The following is a 24,175-nucleotide window of genomic DNA, read 5'->3' as shown; positions in this document are numbered from 1 at the left end:
AGATGTTCATCATGTTCACCTCTGTGGGTGCTTTGGTGAATCACGCATTCGCATGCATCTATGTAAATAACTTTAGTAAAATGAATGAAGAACAACCTTATAGCAAGAGGCCTCCGATACGTTATATTGCAAGGCACACTGTAACTACCATATGTAGTAATATAGTCACAGTATAGTAATATTGTCCATAATATGCAGGCCTACAAGGTACTGCTTGAAAGAAATTAACCAAATGTCAGAACAGAATCAGTACAAATGGCCACTAACTTACTTTCAAATGTTATTTAAGACAGAAAATAGGTAAAGAGTATAAAAACAGGCTTTGGCTTGGGAGATTTAAATTTAAAGGGAGAAAAGAAATCACTGATCAAATGACAGCAATGCATGAAATAGCCATTTTGAGACAATCTGATCCCAAAGATAACACCATTACAACAGAGGGCTATTCAAGGTAGAATACACATTCAGTTGTTTAGAGAACATCCAGTGGTTATTTTGTCTGGATGACAATGATGAAAGAATAGCTTATGACAACATCTGCTGTGAAGAGGAGCTTTGTTTTGGCTTGTCTGTTTACTTCAGAGTAAGAGAGTCACACATCTACTACGAAACCCAGTGCTTCATTTCATCCCCCCCCCCCCCCACTACATTCACCGATATCTCATTTGTATTTCTGTCAGAACCCTGGCCGTATGTGGGTTCCCTTACATGTGCGGGATAAAAGTGAAGATAACTAGCGCTGCAGACTTAAAAAGGAAGGGTGTTCCTCTTTATACACTTTAAACAGACGCTATCAGGTTCGCAGCTGGCCAGTGGCCGAGCTGTCCACCTTATCTGCGGCCTCTGTGCTCTGTGCTCCCCTCCCCGAGTCCCCACCCCCACCCCGCTGCCGTCAGGATTGAAAAGCAATCATCACGCAGGGGCTAAGAAATACAGTGGGAAGAGCAAAGGCGCACAGATCGTCTTTCGATTGCAGGGAGGGAATCAAAAGCGCTTCAGCCCACAGCCACGCCATGGTGGAAAGCTTACCTTCGCCCTCGTAACTCATGAGTCAAAGCAGTAAAAAAGCGCGGCTCAGTGGGACCGCCTGGCTCCATCAAGGCATTTTGGAGAGCAGGTGTTTTCCCAGCAGAAGGCTTTGACAGTGTCTTTCTCTTAGGTACTGTAAAGCTAAGAGCAGGACTATTTTTCAGGTGTAAATTACTTCAAGGATTCCTGCACCTCTTATTTAAGTGATCGTGATGAGCATGCTGAAATAAAAACAAATTGTGTAATACGGGGAAGGTAAAAGCATAAACAAGGTCTACAAATCAAGTCATGATTTCTGTATCTACAGATGTGGCCAGTGTAACATTTGTTTTTTCAGTGCAAATGCCATTGGCATGTGTATTCTGAGGTCAGTCATATGATCTCATAGGTGTTTTCTGTACAAACTAAGAAAAATGGTGCTGGGTGCGAGAGAAGCTCTTGTTTTGTTCTCTCTTTTTTTTAGGTAGATCTCCCAATAGACAGGTGTTACTGAGGAGAGCACACTGTAGGCGTATATTTTATACATGAACTGTAATGTTTAACAGGACACCGATGCGAAATACGTCAACACAAGGTTAGAGCTGACTGCTATGCGTCCTGGTCTGTCTTGGTGTAAGCACGTTTGCTAAATCAAAGCATGTTGCAACATGAATCCAGGAAGGGAGTCAATCCCCCTAAAAAAGCACAGAAGCGTGCTGATCATTGTTACCATTTAAAGTTATTGCACTGCTAACTTTTAAAGGTGTTGTCAGTTTTTTTTTTTTATAACACCTGCAGCATTAACTCACAGTGGGAAAAGAGGGCCCAATGGAGCTGTCTGAGTTATTTGCAGATTTGCTCTTAGAAAGCTCAAAGTAGAGATGGTGACTCGAGTCAGTGACTCAAACTCACGACTTGATTTGACTTTTGCTTAATCGGCTCGCAAATTGTACTGGACTTTTGTTAATCCAACTTGTGACTCAATTTGTGATTTAAGACTCATGAAACAGGAGTATGGGAAACAACTTGGATCTAACTGATCGTCTGAATAAAACTTTATCTGTTCTGTCTAATCTCACGTGAAACCAAATAAACACTCTCAAACATCCACCCCTCAGAAGCTAAAAGCCAAGCAAAGGAAGACTTCCAAACAGCTTTTATCAGGGGCGTTTGTCTGATGGGATTTTTCCATTGACGCATTTTTATCTCCGAGGCGAGGTTCAGGATGGGCAGTGGCCTCTTTCACAAGAACATTCAGGCTTTCTGGTAGCTGCCACACACCCCCGCCCCACCTCCAACATCTCCACCACCACCAAACACCACCTCACCCTGGAAACAATCCACCACTGTCAGGGAGGCTTGCGCAGGTGTCTGAGGGTGTCAGATGGCCTCTGCTTATTATTGGTGGGTTGTGCTTCAGGAGGAATCCTGGGCCATCACTAACAACTGTGTAAATTTGTTGGGGTAATGAAAACATGGCCTGGGTGACAGGAGCGTTTGAGCTCCTGGTCCTGTTTTTGGCCGGCTTGCTCCTGTCGCTCTATAGGAGTTCCGTATTGGTGGTGGTGGTTTGGGGGGTTGCTTATTTGACTTGGAAGTGACTTCGCACAGTGGGCCTTGTATAAGAGATGCAGTGGTGAAAGCCAGATGTGCAGAGGTGTGCTGCTTCTGTCAGGAAAGGGATCTACCAAAATTACAATGGCTTGGGATGGCTAGGATAGAGCCCTGTCTACAACTGTGTGCATGCAGCACAATGGCGGAATTTGGATTACATGGATTGGATTGCGACTTGGATTAAAAACAACATATTAAAGCAAAGATTGGTTACTAGCTGGGCAGCCCAATGGAGGATGGGTTCCTTCTTGAGTCTTGGTCCTCCCAAGGTTTCTTCCTTAAACCTACCAAGGGAATTTTTCCTCACCACTGTCGAGGAAAACACAATTCTTACAGACTCCAAAAATGAACTGCCAAATCAATATTGGTGCCTTCATTTTTATCATGCATGGTATTGAAAAAAAATGAAAAGAACAAAAAAAAAAAACAAGGTCAATTTGTCAGAAATTCTCCTGGATAGCTTGAGATGCACACTCGTCCCTGCCATCGTAAAGCAGAACACACCCACCCATGTACAATTTCCAAACTGGGCCTCTATAGTACTCTGGTACACAGACTGCCTGTGTTATGCAAAAATTAAAAATTAAAAATTGCAGTAAGGAAATATGTTAATCGTTTTATGCAATAGCTACACAGCTTAATTCTGAGGACTCCTGATTAAATAAATGTGATTCATTTTAGTGAAGAAGAGGACTTTTCATTCCTTTTACTGTACTTTCCCTTTAAGATCTTTACATCTTATGAGAGACTTGCTTCAGCATGAGGTAGTACGTCTGAGTTGCTCCTTTTAATACTCTGAATCTGTATGTGTTTTAACACTGCAGAATCTGCATCAGATAAATGTGGTTAACAGAGAGCCATTGTGAATCACTGTAGCTTTTATTAGATTTACAGGTGCAGAGTTTCTTCACTTGCGCTGTGATTTTAGCTCTTTAATTGGTCGGTAGATCGTTGCCAGTATCCTCTCGTATTTTACGGCCATTATCGGAATCTGCACTGAATACAATGAATCTTCCAGGGCCACTATGGCAGACGAATCGAATCTGTCAGCTAAGTGTTTTACATCTTATTTTAATAGCTTTGACAGACTGCATGTGTGCAGTGTGGATGAAAATAATCAAAAGATGCTGCTTCCTTTCACTTATAATCACAGGGTGTGTCTCAAGGCAGATGACTTGGCATGAGGGGAAAACATTGGAAAGAGTACAACTCGGACATACCCATAGAGTGCTTGCTAGGCTGGGTGGTTAGCTGTTTAAATCTGTATACATTGAGTGCATCTTAACATTGTGTGAGCAAATAGCCTGAAAACACATTTGCTAAAAGACACTGAGGGTAAAAGGAATGACCTGTAATCGCTAGACTCCGAATTCGACGCAGGTGGCAAAAGTGTGGTTCGTCGGAAATAGTTCTATTCGGAGCCTGGCTGTTTGAGCAGGAGAACAAACAAAGGGCAAAGGGCAGGTGTCCCCTGATCCACTGACCAAATGTCCAGCAGTGAGGTCTGAGATGGGACTGAGCAGCTGAGGCCGTACCCCAGCCGGCAGGAGCTGGTTGATCAGTCTGGCCTTCAGCTCAGGACCAAGATTGCGTCCGTTTCTGTTTTGTACAGAAGTCGCCAGCAGAGCCCAAACCACAAAATAAGTGGTTTTGAAAGCCCACGTACATCAAATTAAAAGGCACCCAGAATCCGAAATGATACGCTATTTTCTTTCTCTCTTTTTTTGATCCCGAATGTTTAAAAAGATCCCCATACCTTCATTTTCCTTAGACTGCTTCTGCAACAGTTCTGGGTAATGTCTCTGCCTTACAACACAATCAGGAAAACACAAAGACAGTCCCATAAAAAACCTGTACATGGCTTACAGATCTTAAAACCACAGTACGCTGGGATAAATGGAGTAGCGCTACAGTCTGCCATGTGCAAATAACGTAAAGAAACAAAGTCACTGGAGATCTGCTGTGCTATAAAAAGGCCATCTCAACGTGTTATTACATGTAAGTTGTACCCAGTGCCTGGATCTCCCCAAAAACAACACCAAAACAACAACAAAAAGCATGAGGAGGAAACGACATGGCCTGTTTAATTGGTGCGCTGCTGCTCGGTGACTACAAACAACGATAGATACTCATCCTTCTGGCCACTGTCCCTGAGCAATAAGTGGAGGGTGTTGTGGGGACCCATGTGGTGGGTGTCCTGTGGGATGTACACACCACTAGGCCATCTGCTGTTTTTTCAGCCTGTGGAGAAGGGGAGCAGAGGAGGGGGAGAAGACGGTGGAGGGGGTGTTGGGGGGGCCTCTTGAGTCACGTTGGGAATGGTTCGGTCATTCCCTCATTATTCCCTATATAAAAAACGATTTAGTTCACTGTATAGGGAATTAACTGCTGTAGTTTTGGACACTGCATTGCATGACATGTCAGCAGCCTAACAACAGTCGATGATTTATGGACACAGCTAAGCTTTTGACAAAGAGAAGGTTTTTGTGAACTAATAACTTACAATATAGGACAACTTAAGGATTAGTGAGTAAAACACATTAGTTAGACAGCTAGAAATATATCATATAAATGGACAAAAATGTCAAAATGCCTTATGTCACCTTATGTCGGTTTACATTGACTAGCAATTTTCTATTTGCATTTGTAAATATAATTACCATATTGCAGTATTTGTAGATCTCTGACAGATATCGTTACAATTCCTCTTGGATAAGACACCTTTGCATTGCACTAATTCCCTAGAAAATGAAGTGCATACCGTCCATACACTACAATTTGCAATGTGTATTAGATACTATATATAGATAGTCAAATTTACCGCTGAGATTTAGAACATCACTACAAAATGGCTGACAACTTATATAGTGCCCTACTTCTGTTATAGGGAATGATTTCGCTCATTTGGTCTTGAGTTAGTCACTGGGGCATGACAAGCAGAAATGCTCTTGTTATTGAAATGCATGTACTGCTCCTGTGCCAACGTTCCTCACAGTCACAGGAAACAACTAATAGTACCTGGATTCTGAGGAGTTGCTGGGCGAGACATTGCCAAAAAAAAGCAGGTACTGGAACAATAAGTGTTTAAAGATTTTAAAGATGTGTCAGTTACATACTAAAATCTTTCTACGGCCATGTGGTTTGCCAGCATTAACTCAGGAACAAACCTGAACGTTTGGCCCAATGTATATTGATTTCCTAAACTTACAGATAGATAAATAATTTATATTAGCCCAACAATTTTTCCATTTTTCATTCTTTTAATTTCAAATTTAGATGACAAATCAGAAACTCCAGCAGTGACTTCAATCCCATCACATGACACCCATAACATGGATTGAAATAAAACTAAATAAATAAGAGGAGAACGGAGTTAAATGACTCACAGGGGATAATGGCATTACCGTGGTCATGTGATGGGCTACTACTACTGCAGGCCCGCGCTGATGAAACTTCAGGGAGTGCAAATGGTGTGTGATATTAAATATAAATACAATAAACATCATTTAGTTATCATCATTGACTTTCTTCAATCCTCTATTCTAGGACTTCTGGAGATAAAAAACTTGTCAGTTGCTGGTCATTAAGCTTCTTGCGTGAGAGGAAGGGACACTTCATTAAACTTATGGGGGATTCTGTTGTTTGTCTATTATTAATTGTTTCTAGGCTTGAGTACTTGGGATATCTACAGATAATGTTCAACTGGGACAGTGATAGTTCAGTGGTACCACTGCCAAGTTGCCACTGTTGGTCCCCTGAGCAAGAACCTTAACCCTCAATTGCTCAAGTTGTGTTCAGTCATAATTGTAAGTTTCTTTAAATAAAAGCATCAGCTAAATGCTGTAAAAATGTAAAACATTACACGACTCACAGATATAAAAAACATTTGTAAAAAAAAAGTATCCACCTGTCTAATCTAAATATATCTAATATAATATCATGCTCTGCGAGCACTCCTTCAGAGCGTGTTTTCAGTGCGGTTGGCAATAACGTCGCTCCATTGAAATTACATTTTTTTTTATTCCATCATTCCATGTATGTCAAGTTCTAGGAGCAGCACTGTTGATTCTTGTAGAAGGTAGGTCAAGATACAGGATGTCTATGTGCAGCCAATGAATATCTAGACAGATTATCAAGGTGTTATTGCAGCGAGCCAGATTTTCTGAGTCCATTATATGATGGGAAATATTGAATTATCATTAAGCAGATGTAGGGCAGGTCCATGGGGAAGTGTGTCTGTTATAGAAGAAATAGACTGGACCAGCTCTTCCAAAAGGTCTATACTTCAGGGCAGTCTCACACAGTGTGTGTAAAGGTCTCTAGTGTCCTAGACTGACAGACAGGACAGTTAAGATAAGAGATTAATCCTATTAGATGTTTCACTGTGGGTGTCAGGTATGCTCTGTGGTAGATTGTTGTGTGAATGAATTGATGATTAGGCTATAAACACATTATTCCATGTCAGTGTGTGGTCTACCATTTGCCCTCTCTGTGCCATAAGTCTATCCCATTCATTTTGGGCAGTTATAGCTATAGGTAAATCTCACATAAATTTACTATATAGGTAGGTCACTACTCTTTTCGGAGCCACTGTGGTACAGCTAATTATATGGAAATGTTGCAGCTCTGGCCCCCATGGAGTGGTTTATGATTTCAGTGCACATCGTAGCCTAAGATAAAAAAAAGAGTGTTCAGATATGTTCAGATAGAGTGAGACTAGGTCTTCAAAAGAACACAAAGAATTATTGCAATTGATAAACTAATGGGCCTTTTTCTGACCATGAATTTTTGGAGAAAGGGTTTATTGCCTGTTAGCAAATTTATATCAAGCCATATAGGTAAGGTCTTATGCCATTTAATTTTTATCCCTCCAAAACTTTTTTTTGCTGCTTTAAAGGTTTATAGCATGAACTTTATTAAACATTTTTAGCAGAAATACCTGAAAATATGTTGTCTAATCTAATTAGTGTTTCTCTCTCCTGTTCTATCTTCTGTCATGGTAGATTAAAATTTTAATCTAACCAGTGTCTACACAGATTGAAGGACCAATAATGAATGTTATTATTTGGGCAGGTCCAGCTGCCTCGGATTTGTCTTGATGCAATGTGTGCCATTTCATACATAGAGATTTTCCATTCCAAAATTGTTGGTAAGTATTTGGTAAGGTCTACCTTACACTAAAATCAGACTATAGGGAATTCAACTAATGAAATTATACATGGCAACATACTCATTTAGCTGATGCTTTTATCCAAAGCAACTTACAATTATGACCAAGTACAACTTGAACATTAAGGGCCTTGCTCAGGGGACCAAGAGTGGCAGGTCTTGAGCTAGCAACCTTTTGATTACTAGTCAAGTACCTTAACCACTGAGCTACCACTGCCCACTACTCACCTACTGACACATGAGATGGAACTGAGGCAGGAAGTATTATCCACCTATTAATGTTCTGTCCTACCTCATCTTTTTTTGAGCTGATCAACTTTAGAGAACTTTAGAGCAAATTAATTTTAAACCCGGAAACAGAACTAAAATTATTTACAATTTCAGTCTTAGCAGGAAAAGATTTTTGCATGCCCAACAGGAACGCCAAAGTGACATCAGAACACACTAAAATGAAATGGCTAATTGATTCTAAGAACAATTGTGCCACCTGTAGATGGCTTGAAGATAACGGACAACCTTGTCTCATCCTATTAAATGTTCTAAATATGTCTGAGTAGGAACCTCCAATGCATAATCGTGCTATTTACACCTCAAGATTTTTAAATATAAACTCTACACCTTTAACTAATTTATGTTGAAAAGCCTGAGGAAAGAGGAGAAAAACACAATACAGCTGACATTTTACATCCTACATGTGGACTCTTTTGAATCTAACCCAAAATGTCAACTGAAAACATGCAAACCCTCATGGGTTTTTTTTTGGGGTTTTTTTTTTTGAGGCACTTGTCCAAAAAAGTCAGTATGATGTGAAGGCCAGTGTTGAATTTTACAGTGGGTGAGACCAATTTTAATGCTAAGCTATGAAATCTGCAAAGCTGCAAGACATCAGGGTGATTTCAGCTGGGAGAAAGAAAAAGGAATGTTTTGGAATACACTAATTGTTCAATTATATCAAGAATTGCAGTTTCAGAAAATTAAGTAGTGGAGTTTGGCACCGGTGGCAAAAACGGAAATCAGTCGAGCAAAAGTTCTGTTTGAAATTTACTCCACCAACGTGACCCAATCAAGGCATGGCTTCTCCCTCCAACACTGCTACCACAACCATTTCCCACATACTTCTGGCTTCCAAATCACCTATGGGAGAGAAAATGGAAGATTATCTTGAGCATGTGCAGAGTAGCACAGCCTTTGGGAGACAAATGGACATCCATATTTGCGAATCTGCTAGAGACCTTTCCAAAAAATGATACACATGGATTATAGGCTCATCCATTTTGCCAGACACCTTGTTTTCCCCCATGTCATAGCATTTTATGTTCTTTACTCATTGTGCACTCCTGCACAAGCCTGGGAAGTCATATCAAGTGCTGTTTGGAGGAAACAGGAGATTGCCAGACATATATACCTAAAATACAACAGTCATAAGATGCGTATTCATGTCTGTAGGTTCACTACCATATATGTACGTGTCTTGTTCTTCCTCTGTGCTTTACATTTCAGTTCACAAAGGGTCAAAAGTTTGTGAAAGCTCCACAGACCACAATGTTTAACGTTACACATCCTATTATAACGGGGCATTGCAACTTTTCCGGAATCAAGCAGGCTTTCCAGTGAGAACCTGGTTTCTTTTTGCAAGCTAATGAAGAATTCTCTTTGGCTAGAGAAGCAAAATGGCATTGTTAGCAAACCCTGTCTTTATTAGAAAAGCTCACCACCTGCACAAGTGTGTAAAGCAAACAAAGTTGAGGTTAACCAGGGCTGACAAAAAACATGCAAAACTGCTCCATGCCAAACTCTGAGAAAAAAAAATACAGTGGTATTAAAACAGAAAAAAAAAAAAGATCACGACAGCTTGTGAGTTATAATTCATACACCTTGGTGTGAGAAGCTGAAGGATAGGAGGAATCAGTATGAATAATTTAAACCACGTATACACCAAGTGTATATGGACTCAAAACATCCTTTAAAAAAAACAAACAAACTCAGGAGGGAATCACCGATGTGGACTTGACACAGAAACGTTAGTGCGCTGTATCCTCCTCTGACTGAACCGAGCTGGGAGTTCAACCGTAAAGAACGCTTTCTTTGTTCTTGCAGTTGCTCACTTAAGAAATTGTTTCTTTTTAGAGCAGATAGATCAGAGATGAGTGCAGTCTTCTTCTCTCGTCTGGGAGATTAGTCGTGCACTGCAAGCCTACACAAAGCATATCCTCGCCTGTGCAGGTGTGGTGGACTGACGGCAGCACCGGGGTTTGCCAGGCCAGCCCTTCATCGAGACCGGCAGGCTTGCATGGGCCACTGTGTGCTTCACACAACTAACGCAGCTTTATTTGGTGCTGCTCGCCACGACCTTGCGTGGGATGGCACGGGCCCATGGGATTGAGTGCTCGCAGTGGTCGGGGTCTAAGCATGCTGAAACACATGCATTTTGGTAAGACAAGATTGCAGCATTGAGGAAGTTGTGACCGATGCTTGGGCGGAAAAAAAAAAGAAGCTGATCTTTTAATCTTGGACATTCTTACTGATTTTAGCTCCCATGGCAGTTAAATCAGTGTTGGTAGGAAAATCCAATGCAAGCCATCCCTAGGCATCTGTGAATGCTGTGCAGAGACAAGTGAGTCACTTGCTATGAACACACAACATCCTATGGTCACAACTAGCCGCAACATCCATCCTGAATGGATGAGGAACGTTTATGTGAAAATCAAGCTTCTCAAATTCCTTGGTTGGACATAAAAGGTGGCTACATGCAACTTTATTATGGAGTGCACTCCCTTCCTGTTTTTAATGGCATGTTTTAAATTGAGTGTGGGGCAAACAAATGTGGTACACAGTTATTCATCGGGAATAATCATTTTTAAAAAAAAGGCTACAGAACAGTGCGCCTCTATCTAAAGAAGTGCAGCTTGGGTTTTTCTGCAGCTGGACTGCGCAGAGGGAGACTCCCTTTGACATTCCTTTCATTATTCTCAACCAGAGAGTGAGAAAGAAGAGAGAGAGGCAGATAAAGAGAGAAAGAGAAAAGAGGAGGTGCAACCAAAAGCAGCTCTCTAACCAGTGACAATAAGCAGAGATTTATAATTTATATCAGCCAGGCCATAAGAGATGTACACACACACACACACACACACACACTATATATATATATATATATATATATATATATATATATATATATAAATAAACTATACACACAGTACTGTGCAAAGGTTTTGGCAGGTATGAAAAAAATGCTGTAAACAAAGAATCCTTTCAAAAATGGAAGTGTTAATAGTTCATTTTCATCAGTTAACAAAATGCAGTGAACAAAAAGAAGAGAAATCTAGATCAAATCAATATTTGGTGTGACCACCCTTTGCCTTCAAAACAACATCAATTCTTCTAGGTGCACTTGCACACAGTTTTTGCAGGAACTCGGCTGGTAGGTTGTTCCGAACAGGAGAACAGGAGAACTAACCACAGATCTTCTGCGGATCTAGGTTTCCTCAAATCCTTCTGTCTCTTCGTGTAATCCCAGACAGACTGGATGGTGTTGATATCAGGGCTCTGTGGGGGCCATACCATCATTTCAAAGACTTCTTGTTCTTCTTTTTGCTGAAGATAGTTCTTATTGACATTGGCTGTATGTTTGGGGTCATTGTCCTGCTGCAGAATAAATTTGGGCCAACGATGCGCCTCCCTGATGGAATTGCATGATGGATAAGTATCTGCCTGTATTTCTCAGCATTGAGGACACCATTAATCCTGACCAAATCTCCAACTCCATTTGCAGAAATGCAGCCCCAAACTTGCAAAGAACCTCCATGCTTCACTGTTGCCTTCAGACACTCATTATTGTACCGTTCTCCAGCTCTTTGGCGAACAAACTGCCTTCTGCTACAGCCAAATATTTCAAATTTTGCCTCATCAGTCCAGAGCACCTGCTGCCATTTTTCTGCACCCCAGATCCTATGTTTTCGTGCATAGTTGACTCGCTTCACCTTGTTTCCATGTCAGCGGTACGGCTTTTTGGCTGCAACTCTTCCATGAAGACCACTTCTGGCCAGTCTTCTCCAGACAGTAGATGGGGGTCCCACTGGTTTCTACCAGTTCTGAGCTGATGGTACTGCTGGACATCTGATTTCAAAGGGAAATAAGCTTGATGTGTTTTTCATCAGCTGCATTAAGTTTCCTTGGCTGACCGCTGCATCTACCATCCTCAACATTGCCCATTTCTTTGTGCTTATTCAAAAGAGTTTGAACAGCACATCTTGAAACCCCAGTCTGCTTTGAAATCTTTGTCTGGGAGAGCCCTTGCCGATGCAGTATAACTACCTTGTGTCTTGTTGCTGTGCTCAGTCTTGACATGGTGTATGCCCTGTGACATAAAACTGTCTTCCACAACCTCACCTTGGTAGCAGAGTTTGGCTGTTCCTCACCCAGTTTTAAGCCTCCTACACAGCTGCTTATGTTTCAGTTAATCACTGTGTTTCAACCTACATGTGAAATTGATGATCATTAGCACCTGTTTGGTTGATCATACACCTATAATCCTACAAAATCCCTGACTTTGTGCAAGTGTACCTATAAGAATTGAAGATGGTTTGAAGGCAAAGGGTAGTAACACCAAATACTGATTTGATTTGATTTTTCTTTTGTTCGCTTACTTTGCATTTTGTAAACTAATAAAAAAAAATTATTATTTGTATGTTTGAAAGGATTCTTAGTTTACAGCATTTTTTCACATCTGCCTAAAACTTTTGCACAGTACTGTATATGTAAAAGTTGTGGGATAAAGCCAACCTGTTTTTTCTTCTATAAAAACGTTACCCTCTATAACGTCTGCCCAATGCCACAGGGCGCGGAACAGGACACACAGCCTCCCTTAATTTTGTAAGAAATTGAATGAGACAAAACATTGATGACACTTGTGGCACTCACACATAACGACAAACAGTGTTGACAGGAACAACGACATCTAACACTAACAATGGCAACACAAATACAATAACATTAACAATAACAGAAACAGAAAAAGTAACAATGACCAACGAAAAGGCACACACAGGTGGGGTTTTAAATAGACAGACAAACATTTTATATCAACCCCTGCACTGGTGTGTGCCATCACGGAGGGTGTGGCTACAAACAATGGTGAAACCCCCATGGCCATACCATGTGACTCGGGGGGCGGGGGGGGGGGCGGGGGCGGGGGGAGTGTTCCGTGACTCTTTATTATATATGATAAATTCTTTATATAGAGTGAGCATGAAGAAGACTACCTAGGTCTTTGCTTTCTTAAAACAAAACAAAACCTGGAAAAAACATTTGTACTCCAATATAGCCTAATGCATTGCAATCATGATAATTACACAGTGCCTCTGGCCTGACCAGGCCTCCTGTAATTAGGAGGGACAGTCCCAAATGTGTTGTGATAACATTCCTGCCCCGTGAACTGGAATTCTCCTGTCTATGCGAAGGGACAGTCTTCTCCTCTGCAACGAGGGCGTAGGCCTCCCGTTCTGCTGTTTGGCCACTCATGTGGAATGATGCTACAAGCTTTAGCTCAGGAGCTCGTGGCATTAGCCAGGACTCCTCTGGCTGCTGCCTGGCAGGTTGAGCGGCACTGGTCTTTCTCTGCGCCGAGCCGAGTTTGAACACGCTTTTCCACTCATTGGCTTACTCGTTCAGGTCTAGTGCCAGCACTGCCAGGTGGTCTGGCGCGGCAGAGGCTAGGCAGAGGGAGAAAATGACAGGGAGAGGGGGAGAGAGAGAGCGAGAGAGAGAGAATGAAAGAGAAAGAGCGAGGGAGAATGAGAGAGAAAGAGAGAGAGAGAGAGAGGGAGAGAGAGAGAGGGAGAATGAGAGAGAAAGAGAGAGAGAGAGAGAGGGAGAGAGAGAGAGAGCGAGAGAGAGAGAAAGAGAGAGAAAGAGAGAGAGAGAGAAAGAGAGAGAGAGAGGGAGAATGAGAGAGAAAGAGAGAGAGAGAAAGAGAGAGAGAGAGAGGGAGAGAAAGAGAGAGAGAGCGAGAGAGAAAGAGAGAGAGAGAAAGAGAGAGAGAGAGAGAGAGAGAGAGAGAGGGGGGAGACTTGAAATGCAACCTTCCTGTTGTGTTTGCGTCTGCGCGGCACGGATTCCCCTGTCTCGCGTAACAAGTGACTGACTCGTTGTTCTTAGAGACACTGGCAGCACACTGGAGAAAAGCCCCATCAAAGGCTGTCACGGCCAGATCTAATATCGCCGCTAGAGATGGTTCCCGGATACTTTGATTGGGAAGGGTGTGATTTCAGAATGCCATGGGATGTGTCAAAAGTAGCCCGCACAGGTGCATTCACGGGTGGGGGCGGAGGGGGGATGTGAACGGGTGGGGGGTGGGGGGCGTTGTAAGGTGTGGTCTGCTGTACCTCTATGAGAACACCACTCCAAAACCCCTTGAGAAGCAATTCTTTTCTCTCCCTCTTTTTCTCCTACTTCCCATACAGATTATTTCTCTAATTCCCAGATCTTATCGGACCACAGGGTTGCTTCAAAACCGCCACAGTAGATTTCTAATCTTGTGTTAAAAGATTTATCCAAAACAAACAAACAAACCCAAGTGCAGCTTGTCTTAAGTGGAACATGGCCAACATTTCTTTTCATCATTTCAACAGTTTTAGAAAATAAAAATTGCTCAACCTTAATTCATGACCAAAAATATGACACCACGACCTCACTCATGATATAAGTGTGTAAGCCCCATGCCATTTCATGCAACACAAGCCCATGTTTCATGTTTCCAGCCATAGATTACACAATGGTGATGAAACAGAACTGAGACTTGTGATGTTTACTGTACTCTTGGAAGTCAAGGAATGCTTTTCATCTGCCCACTCGGGGATTTGTTCTGGGAATGCTGGGATTGCAGACCCTCAGTAGTCAGGTACAGTTGGAAGCAAGCCATGAGTATTACAAACTATGTCAATGTATAATTACAGTAATAGCAGACTAAGGTATGGGCATATTTTAAATGCAAACACATTTTATTTAGAGCACAACGCACAGCTCTTCTAAACTTAATGGTGCGAAAATGGTGCATAAAGCTTCTAGCTGGCTTAACTCTTGAGAGGGGCATTACTATTCAATTACTCGACTGCACAAGTAATGGCCAGTAACCCAAGGGCATTAGTCAGAATACCTAAGAAGCATCTTGTAGTTCACAGTATGCCGAGAACTTGCTTTAGGCCTAATCATTAATGGGAAAAGAGCAGGAAAAATGGGGGGGGTACATGTCTTCAAAGCACTGGGTGGAGATTCATTTCCACCCTTGGATGTTTATATCATAACAAGTTGACGAAGAAATTGCTACGGGGCCAAAAGAGAACATGTATTCGTCAAATGCTCTCATGTCAAGGATCATTACCAATTGTGTGCAGACATTCTAACAGGCCAGGAAGAACTGATGATGATCCAAGAAAATTAAGGCTGAAATTTAGAAGTAGTGTAATCTCAAACTACCGGTGTTAAGATCTTGGGAAAAAAATGTAACAACCATTAGCATCTTCGTGTACATAAAATTTAGTCTGGTGACTACTGCTCATGCGCATATTATATCATGGGGGGGATGCAAGACAGCATCCCCTTACAACTTCCAAACAGCTTCCTGCTTTCTCCAGCTCTGAAGTGCAGTGGATTTTCGCATTTTCACCTGAAGACCTGAAGACAGCATTGTGCAGAAAATGCAGGCAAACAGGAAAAGATGAGCATCCCGCAGGGTACTTCAAGCAGTGTGCTTCAAAAGATGCTTAGAAATATAATTACATCAAGCTATTTAATGTCATGTTTCCAAGAAAGGCTGATATAGTGTTTACTGGTCTATATGGATAAACTCAAGCACATGCTGTAAAACCCAGAGTTGTTGGGGTTTTTTTTTTTGGTCACCACATTTTCTGTGGTCGGCAGTCAGTGCTATTTATGACAAGCGGCAGAGCAGTGGAAGCTAGTGACTAATCCAATATCTACTTGTGTGGCACAATGCGCAAACCTTTTTCCTGCTACGCCATCCCTGATACACCCTGCTTCAGCTGTGAACAACACTGCTTACAAAAGATAACTCGCAAAAGTTACGAACTGCAAAGGGTAGTGCTTATGTAGGAACTGTTTCCTTTCTTATTGTGCAGTAAGAAAGTGGAATATACTTGAAAAAAAACCTCAGATTGAACACTTTTGTGCATGCATTAGTACTAACAAAGTTTTATGGATCAAGCCGAAATGTATTTAAGAACTAACAGCTCCAAATCAATCACAGAATAAATGTTTTGTAATTAATGTTTAGATCAGTTGGTATAGCATAATTCATCAAGAGTAACCTGCAGGCACAAAAAGATGCAGGTGCAGAATGAAAAAGGAAAACTATTTCCTATGTGTAACAAACACTAAAGTTCTCTCTCTCTCTCTCTCTCTCTCTCTCTCTCTCTCTCTCTCTCTCTCTCTCTCTCTCTCTCTTTCTCTCTCTCTCTCTCTCATATTGTTTCCATGTCATTTTTCTTTCCCCTTACTTTGACTAAGTTCCAAAAAAATTACTTTAGACAGCCAAGATCAATGTTTTTTAAGATATAATTCTGATCAGTACCACCAAACTAGAATCATCAGGGGGGGATGTCTAATTTAAACTGAAGAGACAGGGGTTAAACAATCTGATATTACCATGCACTTTATTCCCTTATTTGTAAGGACTTACAAATGTGTTTTTTGCAAATTCCAAGATTTTATTGGAGGCTAAACTCAGTTAATAATTTCAGTGGTCAAAAACAATTTTACAAATGAGAGACCTGTTAAAGATTGATTCTTAGTTTGGTAATTAAAGGTTGAAAGTACAAAAATAAACCCAGCAAGGAAACAAGGATATGATTAGCCTTTTGAAGAGTACGATAGGCTTAAGTAGGATGACAGGTTTGCCCTGTATTTAAGACTGAAAACATTACTTCATTCAATATGACCAAACCCACAAAAAGAAAATCACTTTTAAACATAAAACAAACAATTATGACAACAATCAATATTTCAGTGAGCATGACAAGTAAAATGCAATGATGCAATTATATAACGAGCGTATAATTACAGTGTTATGAGTGCGATATTTAACGGGGAAACTGGGCGTAACCTGGCAACTTTCAGCCAGAGTCCCACCCCTGCTGCCCACCTAACAGGGCTGGAATGGAAGCGGGATGTGCTGGATATGCGCGCTGCGTCTGTTTCATTGCGAAAGTCACGAGAAGACTCCAGCCGGGCCGCAAAGCTGCCGCTTGGCTTGTCAGGAGCTGGGTTGGGAACGCGCCTTTCATTCTGTCAACACTGCCAGGGGGAAAAATGAGTCGGCTTGTGTCGGAAAGGCTGAAGTGAGCTGCAGTGTGACATTTTGGAAAAGTGATAGCTCAGCATGCCTGGATGTGTGTTTTTGTGGCAGCTCTGTGGTCATGCTTACGCAAGTGGAGGAATTCAAAGACACTGATATGCAAAAAGAAGTCGAGTGTGGTCAGAAATTGGGGGGGTGGGGGTGGAATGGGCTGGGTGGAACAACTGACCTAGAAGGGCCGCTTCTTATTTGAGCCTTATGTCAAGTGAAAAAAAAAAGGGCCAATTTTGGGCCCTTGAGTAAACGGTATAGTGTTAAAAGACACCATGAACTCGAAATAAATACATTCCAAATTGGTAAGTTCACACTATTCACATATCCCTTACAGAATACTTTGGACATGACTGTACAAATATTCCCTAATAACAGGCTATTTTAAGGAAAGTCCTTGAGTATAAATTGGGCTCCTGTTTAAGCCCTCTTCGAGCAGTACCACTTCCTGTTGACTGGTGGTGTAAACAGTTCCCTAGCAGAACTTGTCTAGAAGTGAAGTGTATAGTTCCTGTAGTATTCCTACAGCTTAATTCATGCTATCTTATTCCAATTTGGTGATATATATATATCACCAAATTGGAATAAGATAGCATGGAATAAGATAGCATAAGATATATATATATATATATATATATATATATATATATATATATATATATATATATATATATATATATATATATATATATATATATATATATATATATCTCCATCCTACTACTAATTCTTTGTTGATGAAGGACCTCTGCTTGAAATGTTATGTTTCTCTGGAAACTACTAGAATTTTCAATAATCTCTACATCTCTTACTAGAGTACACTGCAGTTACTCACCTGGAATGTTCTCCTTTTTATTCCTTCAGCTTCTCTCAAAAGAGAAAATTTGGTACTAAACAAGGAAACAAAAAAGTGGCTTGAAAACCAAGCAGCAATGCATTTATAATTTCAGCTTAACTGTTCACTAAAATAGGGTGAACAACAAGCAAGAATGCATGCTGCACATTCTGCGGTAAAACACACTGGGTCACAGTGATGTCAAAAGTAATTTCATGTAAAAATATTGGATAGAGTTTACACACATTTATGCAGAAATGTATGCACACACATACAATGCATATCCTGTCCTCTAGTAAGATGGGACTTTTTCATTTGTGACAAAACCAGGGCAAAAAAAAAACAAAACTCAGTTCATGGTACATATAAATAAATTAACAGACTTAAAAGAGTTGTTGAAGGGACCTCGCTATTGTGCAGTGATAACAAGGTTTAGCCACTGTTGATAAGAGTTGCTGAAGCGACCTTGGTGATGTGCAGTGATAACGGATAAGTGCTAGTGAGTTCACTGCCTAACATGTCCCACCTGCAGCCATTAGGGACTGAAAGACTGTAATGACCGCCACGCTATGACACTAACCAGACGTTTGTCAGCCTGCCTGTAATTGGAAAGCTATTCATAAATTTCCCTTTGCCGGCTTGTTTTTTTTAAGCGTCAGTTTTTTGATCGCCAAGGCTGGCCAGCGGCAGCTGAAGGTGTCACCGGAGAGAAAGCATGCCACTTGTTGAATCTTACCTTTCAAAGACCGTGGGCTGCCTCAGAGTAAACACTGCAAGGTGCCTGGTGCAAATCACGTGCTAAACAGGAAACTGCCACTAATTCTAGTCCTGACCAACAAAGCGCTATTGGGCTAGCAGTACTCTCCGTCTTCACCATACCTTGGAACATCAGGAGGTGTCCTCATAAAAAACAGGTGTTTATAATTGAACTAAACTCTTAGAGTTGGACACTGGTTTCATTTAGGATGATGCCTATATCTAAAGTGAAGCACAAAGCATGGCTGTTTGTGATGCCCAGGATATTCAGCCACTTGTCTTTGGGTTAAAGGCTCGTGTCAAATTACACGTGACACAATTACACGTGTCAAAGCCTTAGCTTCACAGGTCCTGGCGTGACTAATTACTTCTAGCGTCAGGTTGAGGAGGGCCGCCGCTTTGTTGGACCAGGTGCTGTGACTCCGCGGCATCACAGGCTCATGCTAAAACGTTGCTTAAACATCATAACCCGAAGTCAAAGTAAGCACGTCTGGAGCGGCGCCTCATGATTGGAGTGGGAGTCTCCCTCCTCTTCTGTGGATCGAAGCACCGTGACTCTGTTCTTCTAAGAACCCTCGTCTGTGACACCTGCCAAGAGACCTGTGGCTGTTATTGGCCTCATCACCAGGTGACTCGTCCAAGGAAAATACCGGTGGGCCACCAACTCCCAGGACCATAATATACAGTATCCCAGCCCTACAAGCCGGGGAGGTTGAAGCAGCTGCAAGTTTGGAAAACAAACAGCGCTCTATAGCTGTACAAAAGCAGGGAGACGGCCTTTGCCTACGTCGACAGCGCGATGTGTCAGGCTTTCAGATTTCTTCAGCCGATTTTGCAACACTGAGCCATTATCAGTAGAGCGCCAGAAAGTAGATATGTTCGACATGGTGCTCCAAAAAGGATCAAAGCGAGTGACATAAGCCAGCACACCCTTCAGAGAAGTAAGATAAATGAACACCGTGGGACAATATCAAAGGCCTGCCTGTTTGTGAGATTCTGATTAAAGCATTGAAGTTCTTTTTTCCCCCTCACTCTCCTTCCCAGTGGAAATAGGTGTTCAAACACGACACTGTTTGGGTTGGCCTGCTCCTCCGGCGAGGAGCTCCCCTCGGGGCTGCCGATGAGACCCAGAAGCGGTGATGCCGGCGTGCCGCAGGGCCAAGGACGTCGTGTTTTCACAGGGCTTTCCTGGACGAGGCTGCGATGCGCCACGATGACCCAAAGCATCATTCTGGACGGTCCGTTTCTTCCAATGTTTTATTTTTTCCCAGTAGGCGAGAGTGTGGTCGTGTGGTATCAAAACCCGTTCCTGCTCAGTGTTACGTCGAATGCGATAAAACTAGCAGCGCTGGTAAAGTGCACTTCTGGTGAGCCATGCTGTCCCCCTGCTCGATTCTCAGTATATCAGAACCAGTACTGAGCAAAACTTTGTTTTCATTTTAGCCAAAGCCGTTCGTTGAATATGAGGAGCACAGGGACTTTGGCTGTGGTCGGTCGCTTCGCTCCTGCTACTGAAAAGTGTTTATTTTTCTGTTGCTGTCAGCACGAAGGTGTTAGATAGTGGGCCCTCCTCTGACTGGAGAAGATGTCACTAAATAAGCCAGATTCGGCGTGCCAGGGGGTGAAGCTGAACCAGGAGGAAGCACACAGCGATATCAGCATGGCCAGATGGTGGCTGGGAGCAGGAAACTGATAAGTGAAATTCAATAGAAGAGTGATGACATTTTCACTCTTAAGAGCATGTGCAGGAAGAGGAATGAAATATGTCAGACATACCAGAAGGAGTTGACCATTTTTTAGTCAGATATCTAGTGCTGCTTTTCTGAACAGGTCAAGCCTATGAATTCCAGACAATAGAAAGCTTATAATAAATTTTCAGTCTAATGCAGGGACATACTTCAAAAATAAGACCATAAAATGATAAATATAATAACAGGTATGGTTAGGGATTGGTTTAGGGTTAGGGCTGGGCAGTACAGAAGTACTCTATATTACATTCTAAATGCAATATATCATTGCTCATCAAATTCTTAAACTCTTTTGTGATCCATCCTTAACAGGCTTAGTTTATTGGTGTCAAAGAGGATTACATGCCATTAACTAAATATACACAATACGATATGTTTAAGAAGGCAATAAAATAACCTGCTGTTATTAACTTTCCTCTGAAAGTGAGGCAGAACGATAATGGGCTAACATTGTGTTTTCAAAACGTAATATAAAGTGTCAAATTAAATGGATGAATTTAATAGTCTTTGACTTTCCAGCATAAGCACCGTACTTAAAGCTGGCAGACCGTCTGTGCACCTGTTATTATACATTACAATGAGATGAAACTATCTAAGGAATTTGGCGTGTCAAGTCCTTAGAAACTACGAGTTAGAAAATGAAGTAAATACACTGGCCAAAACACAGAACTATGTCAATAATTCACCAGTAAATGTCCTCACATAGTTCATAATATTTCTTCAGGCAAAACAGAAAAGCATTTTCAGATTCTTTGAGCTCTTCTAAGATGACAGAGTTCGGAGATTTCGTTATTTGATCAAATGCAGAAGGAATGAGAGCTAGAGGGAGAGAGAAAAAAGTGAGAAAAAGTGAGAGAAGCCGTCTTGTTGGAGACATGTGAGGACTTATGTGGGAGAAATGCTGTACGGTATTTACTCAGGTGGAATAATACACATCTAAGCGGGCCACTGTGCGGTGATAAAACAAAGAGGTTTCCAAAGAATGTGCTCTGTGCACTTCGAAGCCCAGTTGGATGGTCAGCCTTGACCAGCAGCAGAGGTTCGCGCAAGAGCCCCGGCCATAACTCCGTGGCCGCTCTGACGTGATATCACTCGTGAGGGAATGCGTGAACCCTTGCTCAATGCCCAATGAGATAATTAATCACAACAGGCGAGCCTTTGTCTTTTTTTTTCGCTCTCTGGTTAAGTTGGTCCACGAGTCTGCTATATTCAGGTGAAATATTCTTAACAAGACTGCACGGCAATGATAGCATTCGAAACGAACACGTCAGATTTGTGTCGTAGGCCGCAGCAGAGCAGGTGTACATTCCTCGGGAAGAAGAGCCAGGAACCCTTCAGTGTGCAGAGGTTAAACGCTCTGTTCACGTCAGTGAACACGTCACGTGTCAGCCAGAAGAATGATGGCTGCGGATGGGAGTAGCAGGAATAATGTCACGGTCTCGGAGAGTGGGCGAGACAGAATTCCATGGCTGGGGCTGATAAAAACAGGTGCACAGGGAAAAGCTAATGGCTGAGAGATGATAAAAGAAACGCAGCGGAAAAACACACGGGTAGGGCCGACAGGAGGGCCGCGTGTCCGGCACGGTGTTGGCGGGCACAGGGCTCAGCAGTGGCGGCTGTTGCTTGGGTCTGTTTCAGCCGCATGGTCGCGGGGTCTCCACTGAGGTAGCGCGTAAGGGAGAAGGCTCCGGACACCATAGCAGACCTCGAAAACCATTGACAACTGATGATTCTTTTGTTTCATAGAACCTTTTTTGTGACTTTGTGGTGAGCCTAAGGAATGAACAAAAATCATATTTAACAATTAGAAGCTGAAGATAAAAGGCCTAAACTTATGAACTAGGTCAGAAGATTTGCCTGCTTGAGACTGTATCTTGAGTTATGATTAAAATGACAGAATCTGCCATCATTTGTATCACGACACTGAAACAGTCTGACAAATCACCACTCTGTCCTCGAATATACTACAAGCATTCGAGAAGGGAGTGTCACTGAAAATTATAACACACCAACCCTGTTACTGTAAAATGCACAAATTCCCAGAAGGATTTTTGTTTTGGGTTTTTTTTTTTGGGTTCGGATACAAAGCAGAGCTTATTAGGAAGCCATATCTTACAGTGAGCAAATCCAGATGAGAGACACTGTGCTGCTGTCAGCCTGCGACCACAAACCCCTCAGCTCATCTATTCAGAGAATGCATCGAGTGAAAACACCAAACCCAGGGCCCTTAGAGATCAGATTAAGTGTATCCCTTTTCATCTCTTCTGAAAACTGTCCAGCACGTAGTTGAGATGATTGTTCGGAAAACCCTCGCAGCGGTTCATTATAGGGGTGGAGCAGAGGAAACCATTAAGTGCGGTAACTTCCAGGCATTCAGTGTTGGTGGCTGCAGCAGGTGGGGGTGGATGTGGGAGCGTCGTGCCCACTCGCACACTCGTGGAGTGCGCCGCCGTGGCCGGGTTTGTTTCCACTCCACTTTCAGCTATGAAGGTTTTCATTAGCTGCTTCTTCAAACTGGGGCCAATCATCTAAATATATTTGCAGAGAAAATGGGGAAACCGGATCTCCATTCCATCACTGTCCTTTGGATGGCACATCAACTGTGTCGCCGTAAAGTGATGGTTATGAAGTTACTTTCAGTTGCTTCTCTGAGGCATCTGAGCACAAAATGTAGGAGATGATTTGAAAATGCATGGTGTTTTCAGGAGGCACCACGCTGAACACGCATCCAGGAAGCTTTGGTCTAATTATTCAATCCTCAATGTTTTAATTAATTTGTCTTACAAAAGAGACAGGCTTGACATAGCCCACCATTTGAAATTATGAGTGTTAAGATGCATCAATCAGTGATCATCTCAGATACTTTTAACTGCAAAATCAAAATCAAGACATGGACAGCGTTCTATATGAGCACCCCCCCCCTTCCCCCCACTGCAAAATGCCCACTTAACATGCAAAAAGATGCCTTTGTCCACTTTATGAATGAAGCTAAACTGGGGGGCCATATACCTTACCCCCCCTCCACCCTCTGCTTCCAAGTCTTTTGAAAATCTTTGTATGGCTTTCAAGGCGAGGTCACATGATATCTCTCCATGACTCTTTTCGAAGGTGCTTTCACCTTTGGTCAAGTGCTTTGAAACCAACATGCTATTGTTATTTTACTGGCCATGACAAGGACAAAGAGTCGACTGACCGACTCACACACACCAACTGTAACGTTATACGTCTGGGAATTTCTCCTCCATTTCTATGCTAAATGTGATCTTTGGACTGCATGACTGCCCACCTTATTATCTATACACAAACCAGGCTTATCGATACAGATCGTATTGGATCAACGAACCAAAGACAACCACCCGCTTTGTAAAGGAAATCGTATTGCATTGTAACCCTGTAATATTCAGTTAATTCAGGATTTCAGAAAAAAAAAAAGACTTGTTTAAACATTTTGCAGAGAATTAGGTGTAAAAAACAAATCAATCAACTAAAACAACTAATCTTTAAAAGTTTCCTATCAAAACCGCTGGCAGTAATGACAAAATAAAACTGTCGTGCGTGTTAAACTTCTTTTCCATCTCACTTCTGTTTACTCTTGTGCTGATAAACAAGGCCTGTATCACGTGTAGCAGCCTTCAGTACTAATGCAGAAGAAAGTCTTCACTTGTTAAAAGTTCTTTTGCAAAG

The 24,175-nt window shown here is 42.0% G+C and overlaps 1 protein-coding gene across 1 annotated transcript in view; it reads right to left on the bottom strand.

The window, feature by feature from the left end:
- The window catches only part of cfap299 (cilia and flagella associated protein 299), a 54,406-nt gene that overhangs the window by 9,726 nt on the left and 20,505 nt on the right, over positions 1-24,175 (bottom strand). The gene's annotated exons all lie outside the window — the stretch shown is intronic.

The sequence above is a fragment of the Electrophorus electricus genome, chromosome 9 (genome assembly GCF_013358815.1).
Source record: "Electrophorus electricus isolate fEleEle1 chromosome 9, fEleEle1.pri, whole genome shotgun sequence".
Lineage (NCBI taxonomy): Eukaryota > Metazoa > Chordata > Actinopteri > Gymnotiformes > Gymnotidae > Electrophorus > Electrophorus electricus.
Note: the sequence above shows the minus strand (reverse complement) of the source record. Positions and strands in the feature narration are given on the sequence as shown.